The following is a 15,004-nucleotide window of genomic DNA, read 5'->3' on the forward strand; positions in this document are numbered from 1 at the left end:
GCTTCGGAAGTGATTTGCTATAAGATGCAGACAGAAAGAACACAATATCAGGCAATCACATGGGGGACACAGCCTCCATTGCATCCAATTATATGTACAATTTAGTAACATCACACTCGGACTCCCGAGGGGGACATCACCAAAAGCCAAATCGGTGCACCACAGCGAAAATCGCATACAGCATAAAACAATTGGCAAAAAATTAAATCTAATATGACATAAAATGTATACAACATAAAATTAATAGGCATAAAAAATTCCTAAAAATGTTTAAAAATTAAATAGTTGAAACCACACTGAACTACAAATGTATGGCCCATTAAAAAATCTATAAATCTTTCAGATAAGACCATATAATACTACCTAATACCAAGAATCATGAAAATACATAACATCCAGAAGACAACAGATGGAAGAATAGAAATATACTGGAGAGCAGAAAACAGAGGGGGAGAGGGTTAATTTGCATAGAATCTTGAATGGGCAGGGTATCTTTAACTATTGTTAATGAACTCATTAACATCCCATTCAATGTTAAGGCCAAAAGGCCTATACACCTTAAGCAAAAAAATCCATCTCGTCTCCAATCTTGATTTTTCCCTCCTTATATGGCAGCCCCTCCAATGAGGCTGGAGGACGTCTATAATCATAAAGGAGGTACCTCTCGGATCCCTTGCATGATTCTCCTCAAAATGCTTGAATAATGAATGCTTCGGGAAACCTTTCCTGATATTAGCCACATGCTCGTTCATCCGTATTTGGAATGGACTAATAGTGCGGCCCACATAATGTAGGCCGCTAGGGCAAGTGATGAGATAGACTATGTTCTTTGTAGAACATGTAGAAAAGTGTTCCATCTCATATTTCCTCTCGGTGACATTCGAGGAGAACTCTGTATATTTCTTGTTCTTCAAATGATTCAGCTTACAAATGGAACACCTCCTACACGGATAAAAGCCCTTCATTTGAAAGAACGAGACAGGCTTCCTAGGGGGATCTACAATGTTAGGAGCCACCGACAGCCTCAACGGGGGCAGGCCCCTAAAAGTAATCGAAGGGGACTCTGGTAAAAGCGGCCCCAAAACTTTATCACTTCTGAGGACTCCCCAATGTTTTTTGAGGAGCTTCTTTGCCAAAACATGTTGAGAAGAATAGCTAGTAAAAAAAGTAAACTTTGGAACTTTTCGAAGCCCCGTGGTAGTGGTCTAGAAGAGGGATCCAAAATATGCCCACGATCAATGGACCCCACCTCCTGAGCGATTATGTCTAATTTTTCCAAATTATAGCCCTTTGAAGTAGACTTTCGCTTTAGTAAATCAGCCTCCGCCAAATAGTCCTCCAACCTGGAGCAATTTCTCCTCAAGCGCCTAAACTGACTCTTAGGTACCCCTTTGAGCCAGGGGGGATGATGGCAGCTGTTCAAGTGAATATAACCATTACGGTCTGTCTCCTTGAAATACGTTGAAGTTATTATTTCATTCCCCTCTACTCTGATCCGTAAGTCTAAAAAATTAATTTCAGACTCACTAGCCACATACTTTAGTTTGATACCCCTATCGTTGGCATTCAGGGTTTCCATGAAAGAATCCAAAGAGGACCTGTCGCCTTCCATCTTGAATTGAAGACTTATCTCCAAGCAGGAGCACCCACCAATTCCTTTTTCTTTCCATGGCTTGCTGGAATACTGTGGTGGGTGGCTGACTTTGTGTCACCCTGTTGTGGATGGCTGGCTTGGTGTCACCCTATTGTGGGTGGCTGGTTGGTGTCACTCATCGTGGCCTGTTGTGGGTGGCTGTCTTGCTGGAACACTGTGGTGGGTGGCTGGCTTAGTGTCACCCTGTGGGTAGCTGGCTTGCTGGAACCCTGTTGTGGGGTGGGTGGCTGGCAGCTGGCACCCTGCTGCGGCTGGCTGGCACCCTGTGCTGGGTGGCTGAGGCCAGGGCCTGTGGGTGGCTGGCTGGTACCGTGACTGGACTGCAGCTGCACACACTGTCTGAGGCTGTCTGAGGCGTGGGAGGGCAGAATGTGTAAAATTATGAGCCCAGTGCGCGGAGACACACGTAAAGCAACACACGCAATGACGTTACGTGTGCGCCGCGCACAATATCGGTAACTTCCGGGGCCGATTCCGATATATCAGGGAAAGTGCATATCGACCTTGCCGATAATCAGTCGATCCCTAGTGTGGCGTACCACCTCCCTGAAGTAGTTTTTGCAGGTTGGATTGTCTGGTATTATAGTATATGCAGAGACAAGCCTGCAGGCAGAAGGTGGCGACGGCCATCTCGGTACACCCCGCACTGCTCAGCACCAAACTGATTTTATAGTGAAATAGACTATTTTACTATATGAGGTGAGGTAACTGCTAAAAAAAAGTGTGAAACTGAAGACTTGCTTGGGTGTAAGAAGATGTCCGCTGCCTGCTTTGTGTTCTATCAGATTAGGAAACCTATTGAAATGCATAGCGGCCATATTGGAACGCATAGCACATGTGCAGTAAGCAATTTTGTTCGGAACGTCACTTCCGTTGCATTTTCTGATGGGTAGTGCTATTCTAATAGAACATCTACATGGCTGAACTAAGGGCAGATGGTTCAAGGAAGTAAATGTTACATGAATCATCTGCCCTTATTCAAGATGGCCCCGGCCTGAAATTCTTGGGGGGGGGGGGGGGTGTTTTTCAAAGTGATTTCTCAGCAAAATAAAGCAAGGAGACATGGATGAATGGGGGAGTTTGCTTTGAATGTTAAAAATGAACCCCCCCCCTCCCCCACAGGTCTCATCCCTATCCCCCCCACCACCGCTGTCACTCATCCCATCCCCCTACCACAGCTGTCACTGATCCCATCTCATCACCAGATAGGAAAATATATTATATTTACTTGGTTTCAACTTTTTTTTTTTTTTTTAATTTCTTAAGTTACTTCCTGGTTTTCAGGCCGAGCCAAATGATGTCATACATCCCAGGAGCATTTAGGAGGGGAGAAGGGGTTTTCTCAAGTAAGCACACCTTCCTGCCTTCATGGCTGAGGTAAGGGTAGATGGTTCCAGGAAGTAAATGTTACATGAATCATCCGCCCTTACTCAAGATGGCCAAGGCCAGAAATGCTGGGGGAAGGTGGGGGGTTTTCAAAGTGATTTCTCCACAAAATAAAGAGACATGGATGGATGAATAGGGGAGTTTGCTTTGAAGATTAAAAATGAATTAAATAATGTATTTGGTTTGTGGTGCTCAGATGCAGTGTAGTTCCTCTTGAAGGACAAAGTCAGCTGCCTAGCTGATAACCAATAGAGGTGAGGGGGAGGGGCTCTGTGAAGAGTCCCCATGTCATCAGAACAATCACTGTAGACACCTGAGGAGACTGAGAGGGAATCCGTAAACTGACATAGTGAGTGATTGCCAGTCCAATTCTTTCCATCCTCCACCACCACTGTTTCTTACTGATCCCATACTCCACCACCACTGTCTCTTACTGATCCCATCCTCCCCTGCCACTGTCTTACTGATCCCATCCTCCACCACCACTGTCTCTTACTGATCCCATCCTCCCCTGCCACTGTCTTACTGATCCCATCCTCCACCACTACTGTCTCTTACTGATCCCATCCTCCCTTGCCACTGTCTTACTGTTCCCATCCTCCACCACCACTGTCTCTTACTGATCTCATTCTCCGCCACCACTGTCTCTTACTGATCCCATCCTCCCTTGCCACTGTCTTACTGTTCCCATCCTCCACCACCACTGTCTCTTACTGATCTCATTCTCCGCCACCACTGTCTCTTACTGATCCCATCCTCCACCACCACTGTCTCTTACTGATCCCATCCTCCCTTGCTACTGTCTTACTGATCCCATCCTCCACCACCACTGTCTCTTACTGATCTCATTCTCTGCCACCACTGTCTCTTACTGATCTCATTCTCCGCCACCACTGTCTCTTACTGATCCCTCCCCCCACCCACCACTGTCTCTTACTGATCTCATCCTCCACCCACCACTGTCTCTTACTGATCCCATCCTCCACCACCACTGTCTCTTACCGATCCCATCCTCCACCCACTGTCTCTTACAGACCCCATCCTCCACCACTACTGTCTCTTACTGATCCCATCCTCCACCGCCACTGTCTCTTACTGATCCCATCCTCCACCACCACTGCCTCTTACTGATCCCATTCTCCACCACCACTGTCTCTTACTGATCCATCCTCCACCAAGATCCCATCCTCCACCACCACTGTCTCTTACTGATCCCATCCTCTACCCACCACTGTCTCTTACTTATCCCATCCTACACCCACCACTGTTTCTTACTGATCTCATCATCCAATGTTTCATACTGATATCCCACCCACCACCGTCTCTTACTGATCCCATCCTCCACCACCACCGTCTCTTACTGATCCCATCCTCCACCACCACTGTCTCTTACTGATCCCATCCTCCACCACCACTGTCTTACTGATCCCCACCCACCACTGTCTCTTGCTGATCCCATTCTCCCCTGCCACTGTCTCTTACTGATCCCATCCTCCACCCACTACTTTCTCTTACAGATCCCATCCTCCACCCACTACTTTCTCTTACAGATCCCATCCTCCACCCACTACTTTCTCTTACAGATCCCATCCTACACCCACCACTGTCTCTTACTGATCCCATCCTCCACCCACCACTGTATCTTACTGATCACATCCTCCACTGTCTCTTACTGATCCCATCCTCCACCACCACTGCCTCCTACTGATCCCCACCCACCACTGCCTCTTACTGATCCTATCCTCCACCCACTACTTTCTCTTACTGATTCCAACCACCACCAATGTCTCTTTCTGATTCCATCGTCCACCACCACTATCTCTTACTGATCCCATCCTCCACCACCGCTGTCTCTTACTGATCCCATTCTCCACCACCACTGTCTCTTACTGATCCCATCCGCAACCACCACTGTCTCTTACTGATCCCATCCTCCACCACCACTGTCTCTTACTGATCCCACATATCATATCATATTCCCCCTTAATCTCCTCTTCTCAAGAAATAATAAATTCATCTCTGATCTCTCCTCATAGCTGAGCTCCTCCATGCCTCTTATTAGTTTGGGTGCCCTTCTCTGCACTTTCTCCAGTTCCCCGATATCTTTTTTAAGAACTGGTGCCCAAAACTGAACTGCATATTCCAGATGAGGTCTTACTAATGATTTGTACAGGGGCAAAATTATATCTCTCTGTCTTTGAGTCCATGCCTCTGTTAATACAATAAAGGACTTTGCTTGCTTTGGAAACCACAGCTTGGCATTGCATGCTATTATTAAGCTTAGGATCTACCAGAACACCCAGATCCTTCTCCACTATGGATTCCCCCAGTTCTATTCCCCCTAGTATGTATGATGCATGCATATTCTTAGCCCCCAAGTGCATAACTTTACATTTATCAACATTAAACCTCATTTGCCACATAGTCGCCCAATGACATTGAGGTCAGCTTGTAAGTTGGAGACATCCTGTAAGGAAGTTATTCCACTGCAAAGCTTGGTGTCGTCTGCAAAGACTGAAATGCTACTTTTAATCCCAGACCCTATATAATTTATAACGGTATTAAAAAGTAAGAGTCCCAACACTAAACCTTGGGGTACACCACTGAAAACCATTCAGAGTAAGAATCATTAACCACTACTCTCTGAATTCTATCTTTTAGCCAATTTTCTATCCATTTACAAACTGATCTTTCCAAGCCTGTAGACTTTACCTTACACATTAGCCGTGTGTGGGGAACTGTGTCACGCGCTTTTGCAAAATCCAAGTATACTACGTCCACAGCCACCCCTCTGTCCAAGGTTTTACTTACCTCCCCATAAAAAGAAATCAGGTTTGTTTGACAACTTCTGTGTTTCATGAATCCATGCTGTCTGTTGCTTAAAATATTTTTTTCCAGCATGAACTCATCTATGTGGTCTTTTATTAAACTCTCCAGTATCTTCCCGACTATAGAAGTTAAACTAACAGATCTATAGATACTTGGCAAAGACTTTGATCCCTTTTTAAATATAGGCACCACATTGGCCCTACGTCAATCCAGTGGTACTATTCCAGTCCTTAACGAGTCCCTAAAAAATAGAAACAAAGGCCTTGAAATTACCGCTCAAATCTTTTAGGCTGCGTGGGTTGATGCCTGGTCCAGGCGCTTTATCCACCCTTATTCTGTCAAAATATTTCTGGACCATATCACTTTTGAGCCATTGTGGATCATTTGGGGCTATGTCAATACCATCCTCATTATGGTCATGAGCTGCCCCCATGCTATTTTGTATACACAGAGCTGAAGAAAGTATTTAATAAGTTTGCCTTCCCAGTCACCCACACATGATTATTTTGTAAAGGGCCTACATGCTCAGAGCTAACCTTTTTACTATTAATATATTTGAAGAGTTTTTTGGGGTTTGTCCTCCTATCCTTTGCAATCTGTCGTTCATTTTGAATTTTTGCACCCTTGAAGCGGTTGTATACTTAAAAAATATAAATAATAAAAAAAAAAACCCTGCAAGACAAAGGCATAATGAGCTCGTATGCATCGCATACGAGCTCATTATGAAATACTTACCTTAGAACGAAGCCCCGACATGGACCCCCGGACACCGCTGTGGGAGCTGACATGATCCCTCCGCGGCTCTTCCGGGTTCGTCGGCTCCGGCGCTGTGATTGGCCAGAGCCGCGATGACGTCACTCCCGCACATGTGCGCGGGAGTCATTTTTCGGCAAGCAACGCTGAAGGTCCGCCGGACCTTCAGAGCGCATGCGCCGCTCGCGTGAGCGGCTGCATGCAGTGCAAATATCTCCTAAAGTGTGCAGGTTTAGGAGATATTAATTCTACCTACAGGTAAGCCTTATTATAGGCTTACCTGTAGTTAAAAGTCGCAAAAAGCGGTATACTACCGCTTTGATTTCCTTTTTACATATTCTGTTATATTCTTTATAACAATTAAACAATGATAGTGTTCCTTCATTTTTATATGTTTTAAAACCTCTTTTCTTATTATTTATAGCTTTTTTTAACTTGAGCCACATAGGTTTTATTTTTAGCCTTTTAAACTTATTGCCCATGGGAATATACTTTGCAGTGAGTTTGCATACAGTTTTTTTGAATAATTCCCATTTCTGTTCTGTGCTCATAGATGCCAATATTCCCTCCCAGACTAAATCCTGGAGAGCAGCCCTCATCCTAGGAAAATTTGCTCTCTTAAAGTTAAGTGTTTTTTGCTTACAGCTAACATTAAATGAAATGATATTATGGTCACTGCTACCCAGATGTTCTTTTATATGAACATTATTAATAAGCTCTGCATTGTTTGAGATTACCAGATCCAACAGAGTATCATTTCTAGTGGGGGGCCTCAATAAACTGCTCCAAAAATTTTTTTCTTGTAATAGGTTTATAAATGTTTGCCCTTTAACTGTTCCAGCAGTGCCAATACTCCAGTCAGTGTCATTTAACCTCCATGGCGGTATGATTCTTTCCGATTTTTAGGTGCTGAAAGCGGTACCATTATTTTGCATGTAATTCTTAAGAATGAGCAGTCCAAACTAACTATTTACATATCTTTTTTTTTTACTGTGCGTTCTTCTTTATAACATCTCGGGTATGATAAAGTTTAAAACACAAAATCGTAAATTATAATAAATAACTATAAATAAGTTAAAGTATGTATATACATATATTATTTTTATATATATATATATATATATATATAGACACACATACACATTTGTATGTGTATATATATATACACACATACACGTGTATATATATATATATATATATATAAGTACAGTAAAACTGCAGGAAAGGGCACTGGGGGCAAACTAATGTGAATTTATTTTATTTTGTAACGTATCAGTGTGTTTGGTGTGTTTTACTGTTTGAATTTGCCGCCGGGTTCCACCCCCCCTGCGAGCGTCACGTCGCAGGAGACGGAAGCCGGGGCTCAGAGCATCGGGAGGAAGATCCGGCCGCCGCACACTGCCGGGATACATCACTGGATCCCGGGGACAAGGTGAGTACCCTCTCTTACAGGATCCAGTGATCTTCCTAGCGGTACCCCAAGTGTGGCTCGGGGTTATCGCTTTTGGCACTGAAATTTAACCCCGAGCCACACTCGGGGAATACCGCTAGGGAGGTTAAGTTGTCACTTAAATGATGTATTGCTCACACATGCCATGGGTATATGTAAAATGACACTCCAAATTACATTCGGCTGCATCTCCTGAGTATGGAGATACCACATGAGACTTTTTGGCAGTCTAGTCGCGTACAGGACCCCGAAAACCAATCACCTTCAGGCTAAGAGTGGAAATTGTTGATTTCACTCCTCACTACCTATCACAGTTTCGGAGGCAATGAAATGCCAAGATAGCACAATCCCCCCCCCCCAATTGCCCCTTTTCGGAAAGTTGACACGTAACTTATTTGCTGAGAGGCATTTTGAATATTTTGTAGATGTCACTTTTTTGTCACAAAGTTTTGAAATCTGAAAAAAAACTTTTCTGTTTTTCTTCATTTTCCAAAACAAATGAGAGCTGCAAAATATTCACCATGCCTCTTAGCAAATACCTTGGGGTGTCTACTTCCTGAAAAGGGGTAATTTGGGGGGGGGGGGGGGGTTGGGATCTTGTCATTTCATGGCCTCGGAGACTCTGATAGGTAGTGAGGAGTGAAATCAACAATTTACGCCCTTAAAAAGCCTGATGGCATTGATTGGTTTTCGGGGTCCTGTACACGGCTAGACTGCCAAAAAGTCTCACACAAGTGGTATCCCTGTACTCAGGAGAAGCAGCAGAATGTATTTTGGGGTATCATTCCACTTATACCCATGGCATGTGTGAGCAATATATCATTTAGTAACAACTTTGTGTAAAAAAAAAAAATTTTCATTATTTTCCTGATACATGTGGCAAAATATAAAAATACTCCATGGAGTCAACATGCCTCTCAGCAAATATCTTGGGGTGTTTTCTTTCTAAGTCCCCTCCCACTGCTTGTAAAAGCAGTCTAGTGGCTAATTATCTGGTAGGATTGCTTTTACGTGAAAGCTGGCCGCTGGCTGTAAAAAACAAACAATACCAGAAAGTGTGTGTGGTCTGCCCGCCATTAGACCTCCCAGCATCCACCCACTTCTAATGATGGGCATACATGCAATGTTCTTTTTTTCTTCCTTCAGCCCATAGTCTAGCAGTATATTATAAAGTACAGTAAAAGTAGAGTAAGATCAAAAAATTAACTCCATAAAACGACAACTGTTTTTTTTTGGCTTTTTTATTTTTATTTTTTTTTACACTTTTTGGTAACTGTAAAAAAAACTGTTCCAGGCTAGGGTCTCTAAAATGCGATAGCCAACATCTTTGTGAAGAAAAAGTGAAAAAGTGTGCCCTAGACTGTGCCGTGCTGTATCCTATACTAAAACTCTACTAGTGTGTGGTAGCGACAGAAACAATCCCCGATGCAGAGACCAGGTTGGCCAGGAAAGGAGGGACAAAAATAGCATGTATCCCGCCTAAATCCGCGTTTCCTACAGACACGACATCTTCTTTGGAGTGTTCTTTGGGTAGGGGTACTAGGGAGGACATCTGGAAAATGCCTCCAATGCAGCCACTCATTGCATCTAAGTTGTGAATTTGGGCCACAGCACCTTCTGAATACAGAAACATACAATCCCATATACACAATCCTATACCCGCAGTTGATCCAGAGGAAGGCGAAAAACCCCAGCAAAGCTTGATCCAATTTGCTACAGCAGGGGAAAAAAAATCCTTCCTGATCCCCCGAGAGGCAATCGGATATTCCCTGGATCAACTTTACCTATAAATATTAGTACTCGTTTATATATTATGTACATCCAGGAAAGAATCCAGACCTTTTTAAAGCAATCTAGTGAGCTGGCCAAAACCACCTCTGAAGGGAGTCTATTCCACATTTTCACAGCTCTTACGGTGAAGAAACCTTTCCGTATTTGGAGGCGAAATCTGTTTTCCTCTAGACGTAAAGAGTGCCCCCTTGTCCTCTGTGTTGACCTTAAAGTGAATAACTCAACATCAAGTTCACTATATGGACCCCTTATGTATTATATCCCCATTTAATCTCCTCAAGAGTTAAAATGTATTACTAAATATGTGGCGGCAATCTGACGCTGTCCTGAATTGACGCTAACTGATGTCACCTGTGACACCAATACAGTGATGAGAAAAAAAGATCTGTACACTATATACAAGGAGCTGCGGCCTTAGCTGCTGGAGGGACGATTAAGCTTCCCTAGCAAGGAAGTGACCTCAGATAGCACAGTCCTATGAACTCCTGTGAGTTCTGGGAACAGCTGTCTGGCTCACTTTAATATCTTTTGGCACTTCAGCTGTTGGCTTAGCCTCTGGCTTCTGTGCTTGAGGCTTGGTAGCTTTTAAACCCTTCTTTGATGGAGTTGTTGTTTCTCTTTGTACAGTCTCTGTAGATGGATCAGCCTGCGGCATCTGACATCACTGGCTTCTGTGCCTGCGGCTTGGTAGCTATGGTGTTCTCTTCTTTTTCTTATTGCACCTGCAGACCAACTGCTTCCATGTTGTAGTCGGTTTAGCTGTTGGTTCAGCCTCCAGAGGTGGAATTGTTGCCTCTGTTTCTTAACTCTGCCCCGCTTCCATGTCTTCAGGCATTTCAATTACTGGTATGCCCCTTTGAAAAAGCTACATGTGTTGTAGCGCAACGCGTCAGGGACAAGCCGTATTGACGTCACTTCCGGTCTTCAGCCGAGACCGGAAGCATCGGAAACGTACCGCATCGGCGGCTGTCTGGATGTACACTGCATTTAATTCCTTACTTTCTAGTAAGTGACCTGCATTTTTTAAGAAATAAAAGTTTACCCTTATATACTGCACCATGAGAGCTTCTCTTGTTTGAGTAATTGATAGATGTACCGAGGGATAACAAACGAGATCGGCATATACCCAAGCTGGAAGCAGTATTTCTCTTACGTCCTCCGACAGTCGCCGTCATCTTCATATTCGTCACAATGGGGTATTAGACTTTGCTCCGTAGGAGTAGCTAGGCAACAGAATATGTCAATATTAAAGCTTTTAACATATCCCCACCCCAGGGGGTGGTCCCCTCAGTCTATACCCTCCTGCTTCCTGTTTCCTGCTTCAGTTTCAATGTCTAGGAACAGGCCTATGCTTTGCGGGGAAAAGTTTCCCCTATGCCTGTGGAGGCGCACTCTACCAGATCTCTGAGTACGTCTTGGGCCTGTCGTCATGGGGCTTCTGTGGCCCAGGTGTGTAGGGCGGCGACCTGGTCGACCGTGCACACCTTCACTCTGTTCCACGTAGTGGATGTTCAAGCATCGGCAGATGCTTCCTTTGGCCGCAAGGTTCTTAGTGCGGCGGTCCCTAAGGGTTCCTGGTTTGGTCCTTTGGGCTGTTTGGGATTTCTTTTTATCCCTGGGTTATTTGTTTTTTTCCTGGGTTATTGCTCCCGTTGAGCAAATTTTTTCTCGTGTTGCCCAGCTGGTTTCCTTCCTTTGGTAAGGTTACTTTCTTTGATGTGGAGACTGCATTGCCTTTAGGCGCGGCTGCGTTTCCCACCCCTCATGTTTGCACTGCTTTGGGACGTCCCCATTGTGACGAATATGAAGATGGCGGCGACTGTCGGAGGACGTAAGAGAAAACGGAATTTTTGTAAAATCTTACCTGTAAAATTCCTTTCTCTGAGTCCTCCGACAGTCGCCGCCCCCGCCCCTCTTTTGGGGTTTAGGTACTCTACTGCTATTCCACTGAAACTGAAGCAGGAAACAGGAAGCAGGAGGGTATAGACTGAGGGGACCACCCCCTGGGGTGGGGATATGTTAAAAGCTTTAATATTGACATATTCTGTTGCCTAGCTACTCCTACGGAGCAAAGTCTAATACCCCATTGTGACGAATATGAAGATGGCGGCGACTGTCGGAGGACTCAGAGAAAGGAATTTTACAGGTAAGATTTTACAAAAATTCCGTTATTTTTTTCCTGAATAAAAAGCCATAAATATTGGAGACAGAACAATTATATATCTGACTGGAGAAGATTGAGATGTTTGAGAAGAGTTAAGATTACATCTTTAAACGCTCATTTGAGTGTTCTGGAGGTGAGCGGCCATTTCACTTAATGTCGGATTGCTAGCTCACCTGCACACGCACCTGGCTGAGATCGGAAGCTTGATCTCACTCTTCTATTTCACCTGAATTTGCTATTGAATATTTGGGCACCCAGCACTTTAACCACTGTAAAGATATTTTTAAGGACTGTATGGACATTTATGCACTTTATTCAGCACCATAGCACTTTTTCTATATATACAGTGGGTACGGAAAGTATTCAGACCCCCTTAAATTTTTCACTCTTTGTTATATTGCAGCCATTTGCTAAAACCATTTAAGTTCATTCTTCTTCCTCATGAATGTACACACAGCTCCCCATATTGACGGAAAAACACAGAATTGTTGACATTGTTGCAGATTTATTAAAAAAGAAAAACTGAAATATCACATGGTCCTAAGTATTCAGACCCTTTGCTGTGACACTCATATATTTAACTCAGGTGCTTTCCATTTCTTCTGATCATCCTTGAGATGGTTCTACACCTTCATTTGAGTCCAGCTGTGTTTGATTATACTGATTGGACTTGATTAGGAAAGCCACACACCTGTCTATATAAGACCTTCCAGATCACAATGCATGTCAGAGCAAATGAGAATCATGAGGTCAAAGGAACTGCCTGAAGAGCTCAGAGACAGAATTGTGGCAAGGCACAGATCTGGCCAAGGTTACAAAAAGATTTCTGCTGCACTTAAGGTTCCTAAGAGCACAGTGGCCTCCATAATCCTCAAATGGAAGACGTTTGGGACGACCAGAACCCTTCCTAGAGCTGGCCGTGCGGCCAAACTGAGCTATCGGGGGAGAAGATCCTCGGTGAGAGAGGTAAAGAAGAACCCAAAGATCACTGTGGCTGAGCTCCAGAGATGCAGTCAGGAGATGGGAGAAAGTTGTAGAAAGTCAACCATCACTGCAGCCCTCCACCAGTCAGGGCTTTATGGCAGAGTGGCCCGACGGAAGCCTCTCCTCAGTGTAAGACACATGAAAGCCCGCATGGAGTTTGCTAAAAAACACCTGAAGGACTCCAAGATGGTGAGAAATAAGATTCTCTGGTCTGATGAGACCAAAATAGAACTTTTTGGCCTTAATTCTAAGCGGTATGTGTGGGGAAAACCAGGCACTGCTCATCACCTGTCCAATACAGTCCCAACAGTGAAGCATGGTGGTGGCAGCATCATGCTGTGGGGGTGTTTTTCAGCTGCAGGGACAGGACGGCTGGTTGCAATCGAGGGAAAGATGAATGCGGCCAAGTACAGGGATATCCTGGACAAAAACCTTCTCCAGAGTGCTCTGGACCTCAGACTGGGCCAAAGGTTTACCTTCCAACAAGACAATGACCCTAAGCACACAGCTAAAATAACGAAGGAGTGGCTTCACAACAACTCCGTGACTGTTCTTGAATGGCCCAGCAAGAGCCCTGACTTAAACCCAATTGAGCATCTCTGGAGAGACCTAAAAATGGCTGTCCACCAACGTTTACCATCCAACCTGACAGAACTGGAGAGGATCTGCAAGGAGGAATGGCAGAGGATCCCCAAATCCAGGTGTGAAAGACTTGTTGCATCTTTCCCAAAAAGACTCCTGGCTGTATTAGATCAAAAGGGGGCTTCTACTAAATACTGAGCAAAGGGTCTGAATACTTAGGACCATGTGATATTTCAGTTTTTCTTTTTTAATAAATCTGCAACAATGTCAACAATTCTGTGTTTTTCTGTCAGTATGGGGTGCTATGTGTACATTCATGAGGAAGAAGAATGAACCTAAATGATTTTAGCAAATGGCTGCAATATAACAAAGAGTGAAAAATTTAAGGGGGTCTGAATACTTTCCGTACCCACTGTATATTCACCTTGTATATTCACAATTCTATGTGTCTTAATTAACACGGATCATTCACCATTGTTGGAATTTAAATTCTATCTAGGTTTTCACCACTGTATTTTATATCATTTAAATAAGGATTATTGCTGCATATTTGGATAAGAGATTTTTACACCACTTGTCACCTTTATATTATTTTGTGATCCTTCATGTTTAGATTTCACGTCACTATTTATTACACTTAGAACATTATTGTGACCAGCTCCTATATCATCGCTTCTATAGTAATTCTGTGCTTTTAGACACCCTTGAAGATTTTAAATATTGTTCCTTTGAAGATTTTAGAATTTTACTATCTCTGATTTGTTTTTATACCAACACATAGAATATTTATTTATCTTGGATTGTCCTACTTTTATGCATTGGCATCTTTAGCCCCGGTTCACACTAGGGCGACCTGTGAGGCGACCTGGTCGCCTCACAGGTCGCCGTAGGTCGCCTCCCATAGGGAAGCTGCGGACCCGTTCTAATAGGAGCGACACAAGTCGCTCCGACTTAGAAAAAGGGTCCGGAGCTTCTTTGGGGCGACCAGGAGGCGACCGCCATAGACTTCAATGCTATGAAGTCCGTGGCGGCCGCTCCGAGGTAGCGTCGCCTGCATGTGAACGGGGGCTGTACCGGTTGCCGACTGCGCACAGTATATTTACTGCGGCAGTCAGCCCCGGCCAGGCAGAGTGACGTAGATCTACGTCGCTCGCCTGTCACTGGGTTTTGAGCCAATAGCGGGCAAGCGCGTGCCCGTTGAGGCGCGCGCCCGCCTCGGCTCGTTCACAGAGGAGTCCGGGCGTGTGACCGGCGGACCCGATGTCCGCCAGTCACACTACGATCATCGGTAGAGCGGGAGAAAGGCGGACGGCTTATGTAAACAAGCCGCCCGTCATTCTCCCCTGTGTAAAAATGGAGATCAGACGGTTCTACTATGTAGAACCGTTGATCTCTGTTTTTACAATAGGAA

The sequence above is a fragment of the Pelophylax lessonae genome (assembly GCF_965119305.1).
Source record: "Pelophylax lessonae genome assembly, chromosome: 3".
Lineage (NCBI taxonomy): Eukaryota > Metazoa > Chordata > Amphibia > Anura > Ranidae > Pelophylax > Pelophylax lessonae.